The 20,924-nt window shown below is 48.7% G+C and overlaps 1 protein-coding gene across 1 annotated transcript in view; it reads left to right on the top strand.

Annotated features, from left to right (window-relative positions):
- SND1 (staphylococcal nuclease and tudor domain containing 1) overlaps window positions 1–20,924 on the top strand; it is a 394,531-nt gene that overhangs the window by 336,453 nt on the left and 37,154 nt on the right. The window lies entirely within an intron of this gene.

Here is a 20,924-nt window from a genome sequence, read left to right on the forward strand (position 1 = left end):
CGCAGCCCCCGCTGGCGCGCAACCGCCCGCCGCCGCCCGCCGCAGCCGGGCCCCCGGCGCGCCTCCGGCTCTGGCTTTGTGCGGAGGCAGCGAGTTCCGGGCTTTGGCTCTCGGCGCCTTCAGTGGCTGCGCCGCCCGCGAACTGCTGCAGCGGCCCGAGCGCTGGCGGCGGCGGCGGTGGCGTGAGCAGCGGGGGTCGCGGCTGCGGGGAACGCTCCGGAGCCCGAGAACATGGTCCGCGCTTGCTAGCGGTGGCGGCGGCGGCAGCAGCGGGGCCCCTGCGCTCGGCGCCCACCGTCTCCTCCTCGCGCCGGGCTCGCGGTGTTGCAGGCAGCAGCCACGCAGACTGCTCTCTCATCCTTTTGTCCTTCAGTCAGAACGTGAATGTACTGCTGACGCATACTGTTCTGGGGAGAAGATTAGCGTGATGCAGTGCTCTTATGTATTAACACCGCTCCCCCTCCGCTGCCTGCCCTCGAGGGGTTAACGCCGGCGCCTTCCAGCGCCGCGCCGCGCAGCCCCGAGCTCCGCGCCTCCGTCCGACTCCCTCCCTCCCTTCCTTCCTTCCTTCCTTCCTCCCTTCCTTCCTTCCTTCCTTCCTCCTTCCTCTCTCTCCCCCACCCCCCACCCCCCTCCCCGGCGCTTCCTCCCCGCCCCCTCTCGACGAGGGGAGCGGAGCGGGCGAGCGAGCAGGAGTGAGCGTCAAGTGAGGGGCCGCGCGCAAGTCGCAGGCGTTCGCAGCTATTTTGGTCCAGCCGAGGGAGCCGCCGGGTGGCTGCTGATAGGCTGGAGCGGCGGGGCTGCTGCGGGAGCGACCGCGGCCCGGGCCCCGCCCCCGGGCCCCCTCCGGCTCCAGACGCGGTGGGCTCCGGGGCCGGGAAGCGGGTGGCGCGGCGGGGCTGCTGCAGTTGGCGGGCCTCCCGCCCGGACCGCGTCATCCTCACCCCCACCGACTGCTGACGGGGCGCCTGGCCTCACGGCCCGGGCAGCATACGCGGAGTTCGGAGCTGCATGGTGGGGACGCGGGGGCGGCTGGGGCTGCTTGGAGCCAGAAGACCGAGAGCCTGGGCTCCGCGGCCCGCCCCGTGCTGCTGCACAGATGCCTCTTCGTCCTGCCCCCTCCCTTGCAAATTTCCTCACCCTTCCTCGGCTTTAACTTTTAAATGATTGTTCTCTTAATGAGGGCTGCGGGAGGGCAAGCGGTGGAAGGAAAGACCAAGTGTGAGGAGCCCAGGCAGTGACGACCTGGGACAGCACAGCAGCCGGCAGGAAGGATTGAGGTGAACTCCCAGAAACCACGGGAGAACCCGTTCACTCACGGAGCCTCCGCCACCACTTCTCACTCTTTCTGCAGTTCTGTGTCGCCCTTTCCCCTCCCCAAGCCCGGCAAATGGAGTGGGGTGGGTCTTAAAGCCTTCTGCCCCAGGGCTTCACTGGCTCCTCTTGGTTGCTGGGTCTCCCTGAGAACTTCATAGCAACCTGCTTCCACTTTCTGGGGAAGAGACACCCTGGGGCATTTGACAGAGCTGTGTAGGAGAACCGGACTAGGTCAGCCTTTTCCCACCCCCGAAAAAGACTGCCCTTTTCTCTGCCTAGTGGGGGTGGAGCCATCTGTGGCCAAGCCCTGGGAAAGCCCTAGAATATGGCACTGATTTAGTATTTGCTTCTTTTCAGGGGCTGTTTCCAGACTCTCCTCCCTTGTGCCCCACACCTCCACCTTGGCAAGTTTGCTTGTTAAATAAACCCCCATCACCTGCATGTGGGCTAATGCCAAAGAATGAGGAGGTCGTGGATTTTTCAGCTCTGCATTCTACCACATCCGTATCTCGGGATTGTCTGCTGCCCAGTAACCTGGGCAGGGAATATACCCTTAAATATGCCAGGGAATTCTTGAATGCCCGGAAACAGTTCCACTGTAGGCAAGCTAGATTCTCCATTGATTACCAAGACCTTTTGATCATGCATTTGCAGTCAAATAATAACAACTTTAATAGTTAATATGTTGCCTAAAATTACATAGTAAGGGGCAGAGGGAAGATTTGACCCCTGGCATGTAGCGGATGTGTAGAAACTTGGGCATGGAAGTAATTCTCCAGTTTGCTCCCATTCGATGAGAATTCAGGTTTCACTCATCCACCTCAAAAGTCATTTACTAGGATGTTTATCTACTACTGCTCTCCACTATATGGAGAGAGAGAGAGAGAGATCTGTCTGTATCCTTGTTTAATCTTTGTTTATCCAGTGAAGTAATTGCCAGAGTTGCCTCCATTTTACAGGTGGAGGTCCTCAGCTCAGGTAGGCAAATAACACATTCAAGGTCATACATCCACAAAACAACAGAGCCAGCATTTCACCTTGAGCCCAATATTTTCATCACTGACAAAAGTGTCCATTGTGTCCACGTTTCAGAAGGTAAATGACAGAAGCAAGGGGAGGGGCTGTATTAAAAAGTTCAGTGAAGGGTATGTGAGAAATAAACAGAACAGAGGGTGGGAGAGGAGGGGCTGAGAAAATACATCCTTCAACTTTTTTTACTCCCAATGACTAATCAAAAGAAAGAATGAGAGAAGTGGAGGTGAGTCAAACCCTGATACTAGGCTTCCTCTGGGCTCTTTAGTGGCTCCTTTTGCTTTCTTGGCTAAAGCTCCATCTGCACATCATCACCTTCAAGCAGGACCCTACCATCTTACAGACCCAGGGAATGTAATCCTATCCTGACAGGGGATCAGTAGAGAAGAATCAGAGGCTTACTGGTGAATGGTTCCTCTCCTTGCCACAGCTGGCTTCGAGCTGGTAGAATGCCCGAGGACACCCCGGCCAGGGTCTGATGGCATTCTGGAGCATGGCTGCCCTTACCTCCTCAGGTAAAAGAAGGGCTCTGCCCATTTCCATTTCCTGCCAGGGCAGGCAAACCCAGACCCCATCTGTTCACTCCAGGCACTGCAAATGAAAGGTTATGCCCCCATACTGTGTAGGTGGATGGAAGGGTGGGCTGCCTTAGATCAAACCAGTCAGTAAATATTTGTGAGTGATTGATGACCATGAATATGCCCAAGCTTGGTGCAGCCCATGGAGTTCTGGATGAGGCTGCTTTGCACTCTGTAGGCCAGCTGAGCTGAGAGAGCACCAGAGAAGCTATAGGCTAGACTGAGGAGGCCGTAGAGCCACAGCAGCACACAGCCTGTCTGAACTGAAAGTGCCACCAAAACCTCTAATTCTGTAACCTGAGGATCATCTAGCCATCAGCCGTTTGGCTTCACAGCCCCCGGTTCTGACAGCTTCCTTGATTTGGAGTGGTGCGAAGAGAAGAGGAAGGCTTAAACTTTAAGAGGAAGAGAAGGACGAAACGCTGGGTTGAGAATGTTGTCGCTTGTGGTTTCACACAGAGAGACTACTGTGATGAAGCCAGAGAGAACTGAAGAAGCCAGCCGGTGATTAGTCAAGGCTTTTGTCAGCAACTTGGTACCTGCCTTAAAGTTGGGATACCTGAGTTCTACTCTCCTTTCTGCCACTGGCTAGACACTGTTACAGATCTTAAAACAGCTCCAAACATTGGTTTCTTCATCTGAAGGAAATAGACTAGAATATTCCCACCAGCTCTCATAGTCCCTGATTCCCACCTCTTCTCAGATACATAGCTCTCTGAACAAGGTTGATCCATTGGGATGGTAGCCAAGACTTGGAAATGAGCCACACAGTTGAAGAGAGTGCTTCCTTTAGTTTAATCTAGAGCTCCACAGTGCCAGAGCAGAGTAGATCACACTTTGTTTTCCCAGCTACTAAAAAGGCTGATAGATCACAGAATGTTAAAGTTAAAGGTATCTTGGAGATCATCTGGACTCAACCTCTCATTAATGTCATTAATGAAGTTCAGAGATGCATACTGACTTGCCTAAAGCCACGTGATTGACTAACATCAGAGTCTGTCATTTCTGAGCTCCGTCCCTCAGTCAGGATGACAGTGTATTGGCATTTAAGCCTGGGGCTTGAAGATACTTCCAAATGCTTATCTTCTTTGGTCTTATATGCAGGTGCTATCATTATACTTTGTTGGACTGGGATCAAGATGGGTCGTCGATAGAACCAGTCTGTCATTCTGAGTGACTTTGGAATCCTAATAAGAAGTGAAAGAAATGGTCACCCAGGGAACTGACTCTAAGGAGACCCAGGGCTGCCTCACTCAGCCAGGATAATTGGGCTCATGGTAAAGCCCAGAGCTAGACTACTCCCCACCCTGACATGCATCCCTGAGCCATTATCCCGAGCAGCCACTAGATGTCCATAATGCCTCATAGGGTTTGCCAGGAGTGAGCAATCTTTGGCAGGGTACTATGTTGGCCTCCAATAGGCTTTTGGGTCCCTTATGATAGGTCCATCAGTAGAAGATTACATATGCTCTGAACCTCTAGTTCCTGTTTTCAGTACTGTTGGGCTGCCAGACTCTACTCAGGCACCTTTTCCATTTTTATACTTTATATTCTTCCATTTGAGCAAAGAACAGAACAAGAGCAAAGGAAGAAAAGGGTTTTTGGAAAACAGGAAGAAAAGAAAAGAAAGAAATTATATGGAAATTATCCTCCACAAATGAAGGAAAGACATCAGGTGATTGGTGAATTAGCAACAACAGAAGAGTATAAGAAACCGTCTATATGGAAATAGTCACCTCTTACCCAAGGCAATGAACACATCGTGTGTGCTTGAGTCCTCCTGTGTTTGCATCTCTCACTCTCACCCATGTATGCAAATCCCCCTGCAGGGTGAACACGTCATGAAGTCTTTAATGGGTAAAGTCGCCATTGCAAAATGATAAGAAGGTTCTTTTTCTTGGCTGTGATCCTTCAGTGACGCCGTGGCTGGGCCATTACTGCACATGGTCATAAAGGAAATAGATTTGAGTCCTTGAGCCCAGTGAGTCAAGGTGACACCGCTGTTCGAGAAGTACCCGCTCTTCCGCGTGCCCTCAGCATCCACTCTTCTTTTCCCCCCAAGAACTCTGTTCTTCAAGGAAGTCAGAAGGAAGTGGACAAAAAAGCACTTTCTCTGCAAGTCCCATCCAGAGCAATCTGCAAAAACCTCAGCAAAGAAGAGACAAGATGCTTAATAAGAATGGCAGAAAGAACTCTAGAATGGCAGGGCCTTTCCCTGTCCTGAGGCTGGTTTCCTGGGGCTTACGGTTTCTTTGTGGGCCGCCAGGCCTGAGTGAAGGGAGAAACCTCCCAGCGCCCCCCATGGCCGCCTCTTTTGGAATAGTCAGTTTGGTGCCCATTTTAGCCACAACCTCCTGAGTGTTCAAACACACCAGAGGTCCAGCCAGAAGCCTTAGAAATGTTCACCTCTGCGGGCGCACTGGCCCACTACAGGCTCTTGTGTTCTAGCCTTCTCTTTAATTCCCTTTGTACAGCAGTAACAGTAATGATGTGAACAGCAGTTCTTACTTGGGAGTTCTTACACATGTAACCCTCACAGGTTTCATGCAGTGGGTACCATTAGACTCCCCATTCTGCAGATGAATTTAAGCAGCTTTCTCAGGGTTACAGAACTAGTAAGTGACTGTAGTAGTTTCTTGAGGCTGTCATAACAAATTACCACATGTTTGGTGGCTTAAAACATCAGAAATTTATTCTCTCACAGTCCTGGAGGCTAAAATTGCAAAATCTGGCAAGGCCCTGCTCCCTCCAAGGGCCCTAGGGGAGAATCTGTTCCTTGCCTCTTCCAGCTTCTGGTGACTGTCGCATTCCTTGACTTGTGGCTGCATCACTTCAATCTCTGCCTGTGTGGTCCTGTTGACTCTTCTCTCTGTCTGCTTTGTGACTTACAAGGACACATCATTAGATTTAGAGCTGACCTGGGTAATCCAGGATGATCTCATCACAAGATCCTTAATTATATCCGCAAAGACCCTTTTTCCAAATAGGGTAATAGTCACAGATCTGGGGATTACAGTGTGGACATATCTTTCTGGGGGCTCATCCAGCTTACTACGGTGACAGCCAGGTTTCAATCTCAAATCTGTCTAGTGCCTACATTCCAAACTACTGTGAGGTGCCACTTAAGAGGCAGAGGAAGGCAAGGGTACATCTGACAGCCACAGTGTGGCTCCCCCACATACCTGTGCTTGAGGAGTAGAGGAGCGCCCCGTGAGCTGGACAGCCCCCGGGAAGGGAGGGAGTCCCTCAGTCAGCTCAACAGTTAGGACAGAGCACCTGAGCCAAGTGGAGGGGGCAGGCTGGCTAGACAAACTTAAGGAGTCTGTGTCCTGTTTTCTTTATGCTTCTCGTGATTCCTTGTTTTGGTGATTTGCTCACTCTTTACCTGGCCTCTAGATTTTATCCCAAAGTTCTTAGAACATTTAAGCATTTACCAGTCATACTAGAAGTACCTTTTGACATTCCTACAAAATCTGGCTCAAGTATAACTGTCTCACATAAACGTTGAGCTTCCTGCTCATTGAAGATTAAGAGAAGCCTTAAGATCAGAGACCAGCGGATACAGATGTGGGACTGCTCCTTGAAGATTAAGAGAAGCCTTAAGATCAGAGTCCAGTGGATACAGATGTGGGACTGGGAATGGCTTTTCAAGTATCACCACCATAAATGTGATCCTTAGGCAGGGATCCATGCCTGCAGTGAACCTTTTCACAGACAGATTTGCTTAGTGCGTATAAATGTGTTCATATTTTGGTTGGGAGAAGCCCAGACAAGTTTTTTCCCCAACTGACTCCTACAAGATAGTTTGGAGCTTGAGGGGAAGAGGCAGATGTATGTGTGCTTGCTTGCGCGTGTGCTAGTGGACATTACAGTGGTGGTTATGAGAGTATTCTGGAGTAGAGGCCTGGGTTCAAATCCTGGTTCTGCTGCTTACATACTGCATATGGCTCAGATTCTTCATGTGTGACGTGGGGTTAATAACTGTAATTACTTTGTGGTATTATTGGACCAGAAGGAAGTCAGGGAAAACAGTCCATCTTAGCAGATTGTGACCACAGCAGCTATTATTTCCTCATATGGAAATTGGTGTAGAAACGAAGTAATTTATCCAAAATCAATTATTGAGATAACCCTTTTTTTCCCTCTCCGCCCCACCCCCAGACTTTCCTGTTCTCGGTAGCATACCTAATTTAGACCTTTTGATTCTACCTTAACAATAAGAAGGTGGTTTCTGTTGTTCTTACCAGTTAATTTTTTTTAAGATAATTTTTTGACTTACAGGTCAAAAAGAGTGCTGATATACGCTCCCCCCAGCTTCCCCTAATATAAACATCTTAGATGACCACAGAACATCTCTTCAAAACTGAGAAATCTACCTATTAAAGGCACCGCTTTTTACTCTTGCCCTCTACAGTGTATTCTCCACAGCTGCCAAAGTGATCTTTGTGACATTCTGTCAGATTGTTAATGATGTGCTTAAAATGCTCCTGTGTCTTCCCTTCATAATTGAAATGATAACCAAACTGCTTACCATGGACCATAGGCCCTAAGCCATCAGTGCCTTGCCTGCGCCTCGACCCTCATATTTTTATCATCTTCCTCCTTTCCTACCTTCAGCTATACCGCTCTTCTTTCTTTTCTTGAAATACTCTAAGCCTGTTCTCCCCATTGGGGCCTTTGCTCTGTCCTCTACCTGGAATGTTCTTCCCCTACTCTTCAGGTGGTTGGCTCCTTGCGGAGCAGGTCTCTTCAGAGAGACTTCCCATGACTACCTTATCTAAAATAGTCCCACCACTCACAGTCATGTTACATGATGGGTTTTGTTTTCTTGTTTGATTTACCATTATCTGAAATGATCTTGTTTATGTGTTTGTTTGCTTATTTATTACACATCCCCATGAAAGCAGAGGCCCTTCCCATCTTGTGTCCAATACCTTGATCATAGTAGTGAATTATTTCAGAGGAAAGAGAAATGTTCTCTGGCCTATGTGAATAAGAGTTCAGGCCTCCCTAGTTGTATATCAATAGCCCAAGCCCTGCTCTGTAAATCTTTGAAAAGACAGGTGAAGAATCACCAGGGTTTGGTTTGGTTTGGTTTTATGTTGGGAAAATTAAGGAGGAACCTAGTGACCTTAAGGTTTCTCCAGTCCTCGATTTCTAGAATTCCTAGCCCCTTGCTGACAGATTCATGAGTGAGAGTTGCGTGGAGTTACAGAGGCTCCCGGGTTCTTGGCCGTTGTGCTGTGTGAGGCCTGAGCAGAAGAGTGAGGATAGGTGCACAGATACACTTAACTGTGCTCAGGTACGCATGTGCCTGTCATTTTCAAATTTGCTAAAGTGCATTTTCTCCAAAGGGAGTGGGGCTGTTGAGCCTGAAATAGGGAACACCAGGACAGTAAGATCAAATGCTTTGAAAGTGGCTGTGCCAACGCTTTTTGCTAATTAAAGGATGTTAGGACAATCACCACTAGCAGCAGTAAAGGGCGCCCCATTACCTCTCTTTATGGAGAGCTGGGTAAATTTAAAGGCAGCTATAAATATCCCACTGAGTCCTGTGCTACAGCACAGCCGGTGGGCATCCAGCTGGGCAGTGAGAGGAGCCCAGAGCTTCTGTCCAGGGTCCTCATCTCTATTAGCTGCCAGTCCTCAAATTCTGCATGACTAGAGAACAAACAATTCCATCAACAGACTCTTAATTTAAAACACTCAGGCGGAGTGGGGGCGCCAAACAGCTGTGTGGTGAGTCTGACTAGGAGCCCAGGCCACCTGGGTCCCTCTCCAGCTTTGTCATTGATTCCCTTCCCTTTTGCCTTGAAGGGAACATGTTTCTTAATGTTGTGACTCCATTTTCCCCAACTATGGGTGTGTCACAGAATTTTTTTTTATGGTCCCATGGCTTTGAGCTAGTCTCCTAGGAATATTCTAGGGCCCCTTATGGAGCAGATCACTGCTCCAGGGGAAAACTTAGTTTAGAAAGCGTGAACAAGATGAGAACATACTTTTTATACTTACCCTGGGGAATTTCTGACTGAATTTAAGAAGTATGCTCAAGTTGGAACTTTTGCTGTTTTAATCGGTTGAGTTTGGCTTGAAATCTGTTGTGTCCTTTCCTGCATTTTCTTCTTGAGTCTCTTGTGTGGTCTCCAAGCCACTCTAATCCCCTCTGTTTATAGAGCACTGCCTCCTCTCTGCCAGCCTTCTTGCTCTGCTCTTCAGTTTCTTTGTGGATCAGTATCTGTAGCCATCAAGCCACCTCACACAGCTTGCTAATTGTTTTCAGTTTCATGCAGCTAGCTTCAGCTATGGCTAGAGTTTTCCTAGTTCCAGTTGGTGTGGCCTTATGGTTCTTCATCCAGTACTGGCCTAGTAATGTGGGTTCATTTGATCTATCTAAGGAGCTTCAGAGGTAGAATTGGAGGGACCCTAACGGAAATGTGGGCTTGAATTTTGTCTGTTAGTTGCTATTGTGACCATCCTCACCGTGCCCCCCCCCCCCCATCCTTGAACAGAGGAACAGGCTCTTTACCCTTAGAAGTGAAGAGGAGTGTAGCATTGGGAACACCAGGAGACCAGCCTAGGGCTCACACCACTGGCTTCCCCATGAGTCATCAAAGGACTGATGGGTAGGTTGGCTGATACCCAGGTTCCTGGATGCTGCATTCCTTTCTCATTGTGATGTGAGCCTCTTCAGGAGTTAGATCTACCCAGCCTCCAGCCTTTTTTTGATCCATGTTTTTAAATGGAGTTCTATTTGTAAATGCTTCCAGTGGGAATCAACTTTATATCTAGAGGAATTTGGGGTGGATGAACATGAAATAAAGAAGCTAGTACCCTCCACTCCTCTAGCAAATTTAGAGAGAATTCCTCAGTTCGTTGGTCAGTTGGTCTGCTCATATTCATATTCTCTCTCTTTCACTTATAGTCTCTCACAGTCAAATTTGGCCCTGATAGGTAGATTTGTTTGTTTATACACAAGGGTAACATGACTACCTTGAAACTTACACCCCTTTACCTCAGAATACCACCCCCTGGCTGTGAATCCCCCCTTTTTCAGTTTTTGCCTCACTACCAGCCAGGAATGCTAAGCAGTATGCTCTTGGGAACCTGTCATGTTGGTCTACTTTAAACTACTTCTCTGAAGGACAGCAGGCTGAAATGGCTTTGCTTCTGATGAGGGGTGCTAAAGCCCCAACTTTTGTGGGGCAGCCAGCTGGGGATCTGGAAGCCTCCTATCATGATATCTGGACACTGGCAGCCTGGCTGGGAGGAGCCTTCATTCTGTATCACTTTCTTGGTGACTAGGGCCAGTTTGTGCGGCAGCCCAGTGAGGCTGCTTGATTTGTATTCGGTGCATGAACCATGCGGGGGAGGGGGAGTCTGTTAGGAGCCCTGCCAGCCAATAACTCTGAAAGGATTCTTTGTGTAAGTGAGCAGTCTCTGGGCTAGAGAAGGACGGCCTGCTCTACCCCACCCCCCCAACTGGCCCCTCTGGCCTGGCAACTTGGTGGTGCTTTGGAGCTGGCACCACGCCCTCGGGATCCCTCCCCAAGAGGAGGCCATCTTGGGGCTCCAGGTGCACAGAGCAACTTCAGCGTCGTCCCTCCTGCCGTGGCTTCTGGCAGTCTGCCTCCAAATGCCAGTCCATGGGATCTATTTAAGGCTACATGTGTGCACGCAAGACAATAAGTGAAAGAGAGATGGATATGAAAAGATCAACCAACCAACAAATTGGGGACATTCTCATTCTCTCTGGAAACAGCTTGAAGGATATAGGCTGTGTCCAACACTGTGCTTGACTGGTCCACCCGTCTCTCAGCCAGCAGGACCCTCTGATGGCCTGAGCCTCTTCTATTTCCTAACCAGTCAAAGCAGTCTTTTGCTCCTATATCTGCAGAGGGACAGGAATAAGACCCTCTGCTCCTGTGTATCTGGCAGCTGCAGGGGAAAATTCTTTGTCAACTTGAGACCAAGAGGAGCTCCCACTCTGATAGGCCAGGCCCGTCTCTGGCCTTCAGCACCACCGTCAACAGCCTTAGCCCACTTTCAGTGCCGCTTAAGGCGTTGGCTCCCCGCCAGCTTGTGTCTCCACCTGAGTCCGTCCGTTTAAGAATGTTATTTGTTATTGATGAGTTTTCTAAACACATAACTTTGACTCACTTGCTTAGGTGAACAAGCCCATTCCCATTAAATACTGTTTTCTAGGAAGAAGAAGAATTAAGTAGGTATTGAATTTTTCTAAGGCCTCACATGTGAGCTGGAGCACAATAGCACTGGCAAGCGAGGCAGGGGAGGGGGGTGTCTTAGTCTCTGACCCCCTAAACGTCTCCATGTTAAGCTGCATCTTTGATGGAGAAGCCAAGAGACTGGCTAAATTTTGTCTCAAGTGGCCCATATCAGAGGTAACTCCAGTTCTCCCTGTCCCCTCATTTCAGTGCTGCTGGGTCTCTCTGTCGGTGGCTCCTTTGCCAGGGCTACAACCCCCTTTGTATCTCATTTGCCCTAATTATCTTGACTATTTTGATCAAGGGCCTGATGTCCAGCTCTTCGGACAAAAATATGATCAAAAAATACCACTGCCCAAGTTTTAGTCTATCCTAAATAATGTACTAAGCACTGCAACCACAAATACTTTGTGGTTGTTAGAAACCTCTAGGGAGGGCTGTGGGCCTGAGAGAGGCCGTGTGTGGGGCTGAGAAGCTAGCAGAGTAGGGTGTCCTGCACTGGCCTGTACTTAGCCTCTCCCGAGACACATTATTTGGTCCCCAAAAGGAGCAGACATTGCCCCAGTCAGGGACTCACCCGCAGACTCAGTACCATCATATCTGGATACTCAGAGGAGAAGAAAACCCAGGGGAAATCTTCCATTCAGCTGAAGGAACATTTCTCCCGGACCCAGCTCCCATGTCCGCTGCCACACTTGAGCCAGTGGGTGGCCCCCATGGTTTCTGTGTTAGTCACTTCTCTGCTCACCATGATGTGTAGCACAGAATCCACAAAGGGACAGGGAGGCTTCTGAAGAAATGGGCTTTGTGGACAAACGCAGCCCTGCCTCTCTCATAGAGACCTTTGTCTTCACCCCCATCCCCCGAGCAGGTCGCGTGAGCAGAAATTCTGAAACCAGTGACATGAAAGCTGGTGACCAAGGAATTTTCTGCATAGGCCCCATGTATAGGCAACATGCTTCTTTTTAAAAATTCTTCCTTCCTTGCTCTCACCTTGCTGAAGTCACTCATTGTTTTTGCCCAAGAGAAGATAATAAAAGCATTTAGAATAAAGAGAGAGGCTTGTCTTCCCTTTCTCTCCCTTCCCCCACCTTTTATTCCTCCTCTCACTCCTATTCCCGAAACTTAACTTTAAGAGAACCCTCAAGAAGGGATGACTTTACTCTCCTCCTCAGCCTTTTCCCATTCAGTCCTTTCTTGTTACATGTGGTTCATGTGGAGGAGAAGGAATGTGCCTGTTGCTGGATTGATGGGTCTCATTCAGTCATTGTGTACATTTGTCTCTGTGGCCTGCTAATGCCATTTGAGTTTCCGAAATCCTTATTTTGCAAATCCACTTGTGTCCTGGGTTTAGCTCCTGATTACAGGATTAGCAGAGATTATGGAGTCCATCTCATGCCTTCTCCAAGCTTTCTATCAGATTTATGGCTATGAATTGAGGAATTGGTGCAATGATAAAATGGAAACTAGAAGGAGATAGGGGCTGCTGGGGGTGGGGGAAAGAGAAAGAATCTCTTGTAAAGAACTGGAGTGGTGGGCGCCTGGGTGGCTCAGTTGGTTAAGCGACTGCCTTCGGCTCAGGTCATGATCCTGGAGTCCCGGGATCGAGTCCCGCATCGGGCTCCCTGCTTGGCAGGGGTCTGCTTTGCCCTCTGACCCTCCTCCCTCTCATGCTCTCTCTCTGTCTCATTCTCTCTCTCAAATAAATAAATAAAATCTTAAAAAAAAAAAAAAAAGGAACTGGAGTGGTATACGCCCTGATATTTGGATCAGAACCATTTAAGAACCTGGAAACCTAGACTTTCTGACTGTCCCTTCACAGCTATGCTGGACCACCTGTGCCCTTTTTCCTAGATGGACTTCATGAACCCTGACTCTTCTTTCTGTCCACCCAGGTCGTTGCACCCAGAGTAAAGCTCTAAGCTGATGCTCTGGGTGGCATCCTTTACTAAGAGCTCTCCCTCCTGTCATCAGCAGTCCCTGTGGCCTCCATCTTGTCAGTTCCCATCAGACAGCTCTCCTGTTCTACACTGAGGAGCCCGAGAGGCTGACAAAAGACCGAGATGGGCTTGGGATAGAGAGCAATCCCTATGCCTCAGAAAAATACTAGGGGATCCAGCTACTTAGTTGTGTTGTGGAGGTTGTGAAAAGACCTGCAACCATGGGAAAGGCTCATGGTGTTTAGGCTATAGATGGTTTATGCTGCAAGTAATAGAACATCCAAGCAGGAAATTTTATGATCTTATGTAAAAAGTCCCAAAGTAGGGGAGCTCCAGCGTGAGTTGGTTTAACTGAGATGTGGCCCCAGATCAGAACGGACACCTTGATTCTTTCCATCTTTTCTGTTATGCCATTCTCTCAGCATGACCACGAATGTCTTTCTTGGCTACAGAGTGGTTGCCATAGCTCCAGGCATTGCATGCTCACACACCAATCTCCAAAGGCAGGCAAAACACAGTTCCTTATTTTATGCCTTCTCTTTTTAAAAGCAAAAATATCCTTCCCCACATGCCTTTCACATGACTTCTTATATCTTATTATCCAGATTTGGATGACACTTCTAAACCATTATGTTGGGACCAGCAAAGGGTGTTCTCTCCTCCTCCACCCAAATGATTGGCTGAGACTAGGCATTCATAAGGTCCATGAATTGGGATGGGGAAAAAAATTACATCTTTATTATTAAATGCTAACTCAAATGTAGCATTTCCTTTGAATGGGAATGTAAGCAACAAATCAGTAAAACTAGTTATATCTATGACTTTTTCACTGAAAGAAATCAGAAATATTTTCCTATCATATTATAATAGTAGCAGGAATTGCACAGTACTGTTTACTCCTATCACTGCCTTGAAATTACAATTCTTAGACCTTCTGTTTGATCTTGTTATTTAGTGTGTTAATAAAGAAGCACATATATTTACTATATCCTGATTTTCGTGGCTTCTAAAAAATATTTTAATAACTTTTGGCATAATTGGCTTCCTTTGCAATCCTGTATTTTTAACTTGTATATTCAAAAATATTATTCTGTGAAGGGGTCCATTGGTTTCCCTCCCTCACTGCCAGAGATGTCCATGGCACAAAAAAAAATAACTTAGACTCATTATTTTCCTGAGTCACATATAGATGTCATAAGGGAAAAATGATCGATCAGCAGGGAGAAGGGGAAATGGCCATTGAGTGGGCAACCAGCGGGCAGCCCCTAGTATCCCCCTGAACAGCTCCTGCCCTGGTCTTGCTGGCCTGTATTCAGTTGGCAGCAGAATCTCCCAAACTCCAGGTATTTTTAGAGGACCTGTGTGCTGTTGCCAAATCCAAGCACCGCCACACTACTATTTCCCTAATACTTAAAATCTCTATGTTCTTTCTGAAATTAGTAATTTTAAAGGAATCTTCTTTAATTGGAAATGTATCACTTGCTGTAGATGAGAGGAAACCTTGAACATAAATACAGAGAACACAGAACAGTGGTACTGACTTCTGGCTAAAGCCTGTTTGCCTGCAAGGCTCTGAGCCTGAGGGGTGCCCTCTTTTTGTTAAAAGCAGATTAGCACCAAACCAAGACCTTTCTCCTTAACTTCATCAGAAGAGTTGAAAAATAACTGAGAGGGGGATAAGTGTGGTTATTGTTTTATGCCCCATCACCCCCCCCCAAAAAACAAAACCATTCATTCAGTTCCATGGGGAAAGCAGGTTTATGGTAGACCTCTCATCGTATGGCCCAGTGACCCCCACCAACAAAGGAAATAGGGTTAGTCTCACTCATGTTTCTGAACCTGTGTCATCTCTTAAAGATTAATGCTTTCTAAGAGCTCACAGACCACATCTCAACAACTGGTTCTGGGATTTGGTCCAGGACAGACTTTAAGCTTTCTTACCTATGGTTTGTGAATTCACCATTTTTCCTTTTCTTTGCTCTGATCTTTTTCCCCCTTTTTAAAGGTCAGACTAGCATTTGCCTTTTCCCCTGCTAACAGCATCTCTCCTCTGTGATCCCTGAAAGTGTTCCGACTGTAATCCAGCAACTTTCGGTGAAGTGATTAGGCTTCCTGTTACACAATGGGACTTTAAGGGAGAAAGCATTGGTCTTGGAACCCCATGGCAGAAGAAGCACCTCCTCTCTTGGTACAGCCCCGAAGCTCAAAGAGAGGCAAACTAGATGAGCAAAGGCCCCCAAAATCAGACTGCTGCCCCAGAGTTTTAGGCCCTGGTCCAGGCAGGCGAGGCCCTTGCTGGAGAGGGAATGGAACGAAGCCTGCAGCTTGAAGGTACAGAGCCAAGGGTTGGAATCTGTTTGAGAGCTAGAAGGAAGCTCACATCTAATCTCTTCCCTGGAGGAAACACAAACTCAGAGAAGTTAAGTGGCTTACCTGAAAGTCACCCTAGCAGAAAGTAGTGGCAGAGCCAAGATTGGGATCCAGGGGTGCTTTCCACTCATTATCTGAAGTCTCTCGGGCCCTTCAGCCCAGGGTTAAAGTTGGTCTGGGGTCACGGGCCCACCTTCCTCCCCTCCCTCAGCTCCTCTTCCCCTCTCTTCCCTTGTCACTGTGTCACCCCTCTGTCCTCACTTTCTCCACCAAGCTCCTGAGGACAGAGCAGCACTCCGGAGCCCTCTCCTCTCGTTTCCGGGGCCTGCTAGGGCTTCTGCCGAAGCTGCCAGAGAGGGTGTTGGTGGTGGTAAGGTCAAACCTTTGTGCCCCGTGGACCTCTCCTTTATGTAATGCTGGTGCTTACCGGCTTCCCTATGACAGGGAGACGAGAAGGAAGGCCCAGAAGGGTGCAGGAGGGAGCACTTCTTCTCTGCTCTCCTGCCTCCTCCCATAAAGGTTCTAGCTGCCAAGTGTGGTGGGTTCTGAGGTCTACATTTCTCTTCTTTTCTGGACCTCAGAGAACACAAGAGGTAGAAGCCCTTGGTTGGGGAGGGATGAGCGCACAGCTGTAATTTCCAGGCCCTGAGTTAGAGCTGGCAGTGATTTTTTCTTTTTTTTTTTTTTTTTAATTTAGGAAACCCTGTTGAAAAAGACAGGCTGACACTCGCTGACTATACTTCTGCAGGATTACTCCTGGAGCTGTTAGTCGTGTGCACGTTTACATGTTGAGTGTGTCTTGTGGGCATGTTCGAATGTGAGTGTGTTCTGCTATCCCCCGAGCAGGCCTCATGCATAACGCCTCAACTGAGACGCTTTTCTTAATGGTTTGAAACACAAATGTTATTGTCTTTGAGCTAAGTGGTTCAATTAGCGCTGATTGGAAAGAGTGGGATGAACTGGGGAAACATGCAGTGTGTTTGTTAACAGCCTCGGGAAGGAACAGAGGGGAAGGAGGGAGGGAAGGTGTTGCCGCTGAAAACTGCTTCAAGGGGTGGCCTGGCCCCCTGCATGGCTTCAGGGGAGAGCTGCCAGGACTGATTTTTGTTTTGGGGGCAAGAGAGCAGAGAGCTATTAGGAGAAGGGGTAGTGTCGGGTTCTCAGGCGATGTGGAGTGTATGTGTACGGTCGCTGCTGCTGGAAGCGATCTTCCGTTCTCCCCCTAAACTATTCATCACTCCGCCGTGAGCCGCCTCCACCCCCACCGGCTGAGGGCTGCGCACTTGCCCTTCATGGGGAATCCTTTCTCTGGTTTGCAGAACCTCCTTCCAGCTGTTTGCATGGGTGTCTGTCTTTTGGTCTCCCAGAGAAACCATTTGGGGAAGCTGAGCAGGATTGCAGAGCCTTTCGGAGCCTAGAAGCAACCTCAGAGATCTTGGCCCTATAGTCATTCCAGGGAGTAGATATGGGGTCTGAACCTTCACCTTTAAGGATCTGCTCCCTCTCCAGTCTTTTTTTTGCTACCACAAGAGGAGCAAATCCAGCATCATTTCAACCCCTAGAATTGATCATTCTTCCCTTTCCATCCAGGTCTTTTACATAAAGTACAGTGGAGGGCTCAGTGATTGATCTGTTGTTCTGTCGTGACCCCCAGAAATTGTCCTCTTTCCACTCTGGGTAAAAGAACAAGGCCTGGCTGCCCCCTGCTTTTGTCCCCCAGCCCTCACTCATTTTCCCGAGCTGCCCCTGTTCCGTTCTGCCAGGGCCTCCCGAGGAGGACAGCTTTCTTGTTAGGTGCCACCCTGACACAGGGCCCAGCACTTCCCCTCTGCCTTCTCTGTCCTCATGGGCCCACTGTGCTTCTAACCACCCACCACCTCTCCACTTACGGATGAGATCAGAAGACTTGAGGAGCTTGGAGTGTAATGACATGTCCGTGCGGCAGGATGGCATGATGCTTAGCACTGGGGACTTAGGAACTGGACCCGCTTTTCGGTTCCGGCGCTGCCACTCACTGTCTGTGTGGCCTTAGACCTTGTGTGGCCTTAGACCTAAGGCCCTGAACCTCTTTAACCTTCAGTTTCCTCCTTGTGAAATGGGGCTGTTATTAGTAAGTGCAATTATGGGAGGAAAGTCTCCAGAGAGCCCGAGGTGTAGGAAGGGAGAGAATGGTGAGTTCGGGGAGCAGCGGGTCTGTGGTGGGGATGTGAACAGGAAAGGTTTCCCAGAGAGCACTGCATTCTGTAGCAAGAACTAAGCTCAGGGACACACTCTGCCCAAGGAGGATCGCCCCAGGTCCATATGATGTGTCCCATCAGCTTTTCACGAAGAGGCTGAGCCAGGAGCTGGTGCGTGCGTGCGTGCGTGTAAGAGGAGTTAACAGAAGGAGATGTTTACCCAGTTCACCCTCTTCTTTCTCTCCTTTTTCTTTTTGTCATGTGGAAAATTCTTGTTTGGATACCCCTGTGGGGATAAAGAATTTCTGCAAAAACCACTGTTTTCTGGTGATCTTACCTCCATTTTTATGTCATTTATAGACAGATTAAGTCAGTGTGACCCAGCAGGTCCTGAAGAGTCTCCACACCTGATCATTCCCCTGCTGGCCCCCTTCCCCAGACAACCCACCCTTAGAGCCTACGCTCTCACACCAAGGAAAGAAAGCTTCTGTAAGTTTTGCCTTCACTGACTTGAGCAATTCAGTTACTGTGCCGTATCAGGGAGATCACTGGTGTCGAACCATCCACACAGAAGACCTTACTACTATGTAAAATCTGGGGAGTTGGACCCCTAGCAAGTCCCACATGCCCTTGGGATGTCCAGGGGCTTTGCCATCAGAGCAGTCTATGAAGAAAGCTCACTTTGGCCTCAGGTTCCTAGCTGGGGTGTTTTTTTTTTTTTTTTTTTTGGTCCTCCCTCACACCATTTTCTTCCCTGGTCTTTGGACCCAAATCCCTCTTCCATTTATCACGTCTCCCGCAAATCCACTTTCTGTGCTGCTGCTGCCAAGATCCTTCTCTGCATTCCCACAGCCATCTACCTGTGACCCAGCCAGCCTTCCCCGGAGAGTTTCTATAATTACTTGAGAGAACCATTGTTCCAAGAAGATAGGCAGAGCTTCCGAGATGAGGGGCTCTGGGAGAGGACAGAGCCAAGTCAGCCCTCCTGGGCAGAGGAAGAACGTCATTTCCTAGATATTTCTAAGCTCTTTTCTGCCTGGTCTCCATTTTTAACATAGACTCTTACCCCCATATCCATCTGTGAGTTCATGCAAATGGCAGTAGCCTAACTTTTCTGGAAGCCTTGAGTCCAGTAAATATGAAGGAGAAAGGGTCTGGGTATCCAGAGGGTAGAATGCAGACCCCATCCTTCTGTGGTTCTACCCCGCCTCAAGAGTTTCCCATAGGCTTCTGCCCTGCCTCAAGAGCTTCCCACAGAAGGGCTTTCCTTCTCGAAAGCACTCACCAAATCCTTACACACTGGCATCTTAGAGCCACAGGACAAGTTTAAGTTTCTGCCTCTGGGCCTCTCTGCCCTTTCTACTTGGGTAGAGGCCCAGAAAGCATGCTTATCACATTTGAAATGAACAAGACTGTGTTCTGTTAGAACAGAAAATCAAGGTTCAGAATTTCTTAACAAGTATGGAGAGAGATGGGCTGCAACTTACAACGTGAAATGTAATTTCCCAGTTGTGACAAATGCCAAGTCCTGTGTTTAAGTTCAAAAAATCAGTTACACAATTACAAGATGAAGGTGACCTAGCTTGATGGCAGTTCGTTTGAAAATTACCCCAGGGGTTTGTTTTTTTGTTTTTAGATTTTATTTATTTATTTGACCGAGAAAGAGAGAGCGAGAGCAGGAACACAAGCAAGGGGAGTGGGAGAGGGAGAAGCAGGCTTCCTGCTGAGCAGGGAGCCCGATGTAGGGCTCGATCCCAGGACGCTGGGATCATGACCTGAGCCGAAGGCAGACGCTTAACAACTGAGCCACCCAGGCGCCCCCCCCCCCCCCAGGGGGTTTTGTTTACTACAAAGTGTACACTAACAACAGTGTGAAGTGACTGATAAAAATTGCATTAATACAGAGATAGTATAGATCGAAGGAAGCAATTATTCTGCTTTGCTTAAGCATCATCTGGGACATTGTGTTCAGCTCTGAGCTTTGCGTGTTTAGAGAGTTCTTAATAGAGAGCATTCCTGGGAAAGGACTGGATGGTACAGTATGTGGGATCCAGGTTCAAGGAGTAATGGAAGATGGAAAGAGAGGACAGAATAAACAGTAATACGAATGGTCGTTTCACAGAGGGAGGCAGGGAACAAACATTTTTTGTGGACTTGCTATTGCTAAGCACTCTGCTAGTCACTCATAAATGAGTCTTTTCTCGTAATTCTCAAAGCAGTCCTTGGAGCTAAGAGGTATTTGGGTTCGGAGAACTGTATTTCCCAGGTAAATAAGAAAAAGATCAAATTCCAAATTGCTCCATACTACAAAACTTACACCAGCAGGAGGAAGTACAGGTAGGTGGTTTCAACTTGAAAGAGGACTTTTCTAAAGCAGAATGGACTCTTCTTAAAGTAGAACACTCCCTGGTATGGAATATTTTGATAGAAGCTGGTCATCTGGGGCACCTGGGTGGCTCAGTCGTTAAGCGTCTGCCTTTGGCTCAGGTCATGATTCCAGAATCCTGGGATCGAGCCCCGCATCGGGCTCCCTGCTCTGCAGGAAGCCTGCTTCTCCTTCTCCCACTCCCCCTGCTTGTGTTCCCTCTCTTGCTGAGTCTCTCTCTGTCAAATAAATAAATAAAATCTTTTAATAAAAATAAAAATAAAAAACAGCTGGTCATCTCCCAGAGGTGTGAGGAGGACATCCATCCGCATTGGGGAAGGAGACCACGATGACCTTTGGTTCGGATGGGGTGTTCTGGAATTCCCTCGGGCTTTGCGAGAGCAGCATTGGGCACAGGAGAGCTGCTTGGTGGGGGCGGGGCAAGGCGAGAACGGTGCCCCTTCTGCCCGGGCTCACAGATGACAGGCCATTTATGCCAACCTTTGCCTAGTGCCCCTGTTTGCTAGTCAACATACCCCGAACAAGCTCCCTTCCTGGCAGCCTGTCTGTCAGGGCTGGGTCTGGCCCTCCTCCCCTTTCTGACTCCACAGCTTGTCTTCCCACCCAGGAATGGGCATGTTGAGGAGGCTCCATCCAGCCTCCTGTTCCCCGTCTGTGCAGCCTCCTTCGCGGTAGCGTCTAGCAAGGAGGGGATGGCCATCTTGGCCCCAGACAGAACTGTCTCCCAAGCTGGGGATGCTGACGAGGCCCGCGTGTGTATCTGCATGCTCACGCTGCAGCCTGATCGATGCCTGTCAGAGTTCGGCATTAGAGTGACAGCCGCATGCCAGGCTGTTTGCTGAACACAGCTCGTCCGTCAAGGGAAATCAGACGAAATCCATCTCCTTGTCCAAAGCCTGGCC

This window comes from Neomonachus schauinslandi, chromosome 12, assembly GCF_002201575.2.
Source record: "Neomonachus schauinslandi chromosome 12, ASM220157v2, whole genome shotgun sequence".
NCBI classification, from domain to species: Eukaryota; Metazoa; Chordata; class Mammalia; order Carnivora; family Phocidae; genus Neomonachus; species Neomonachus schauinslandi.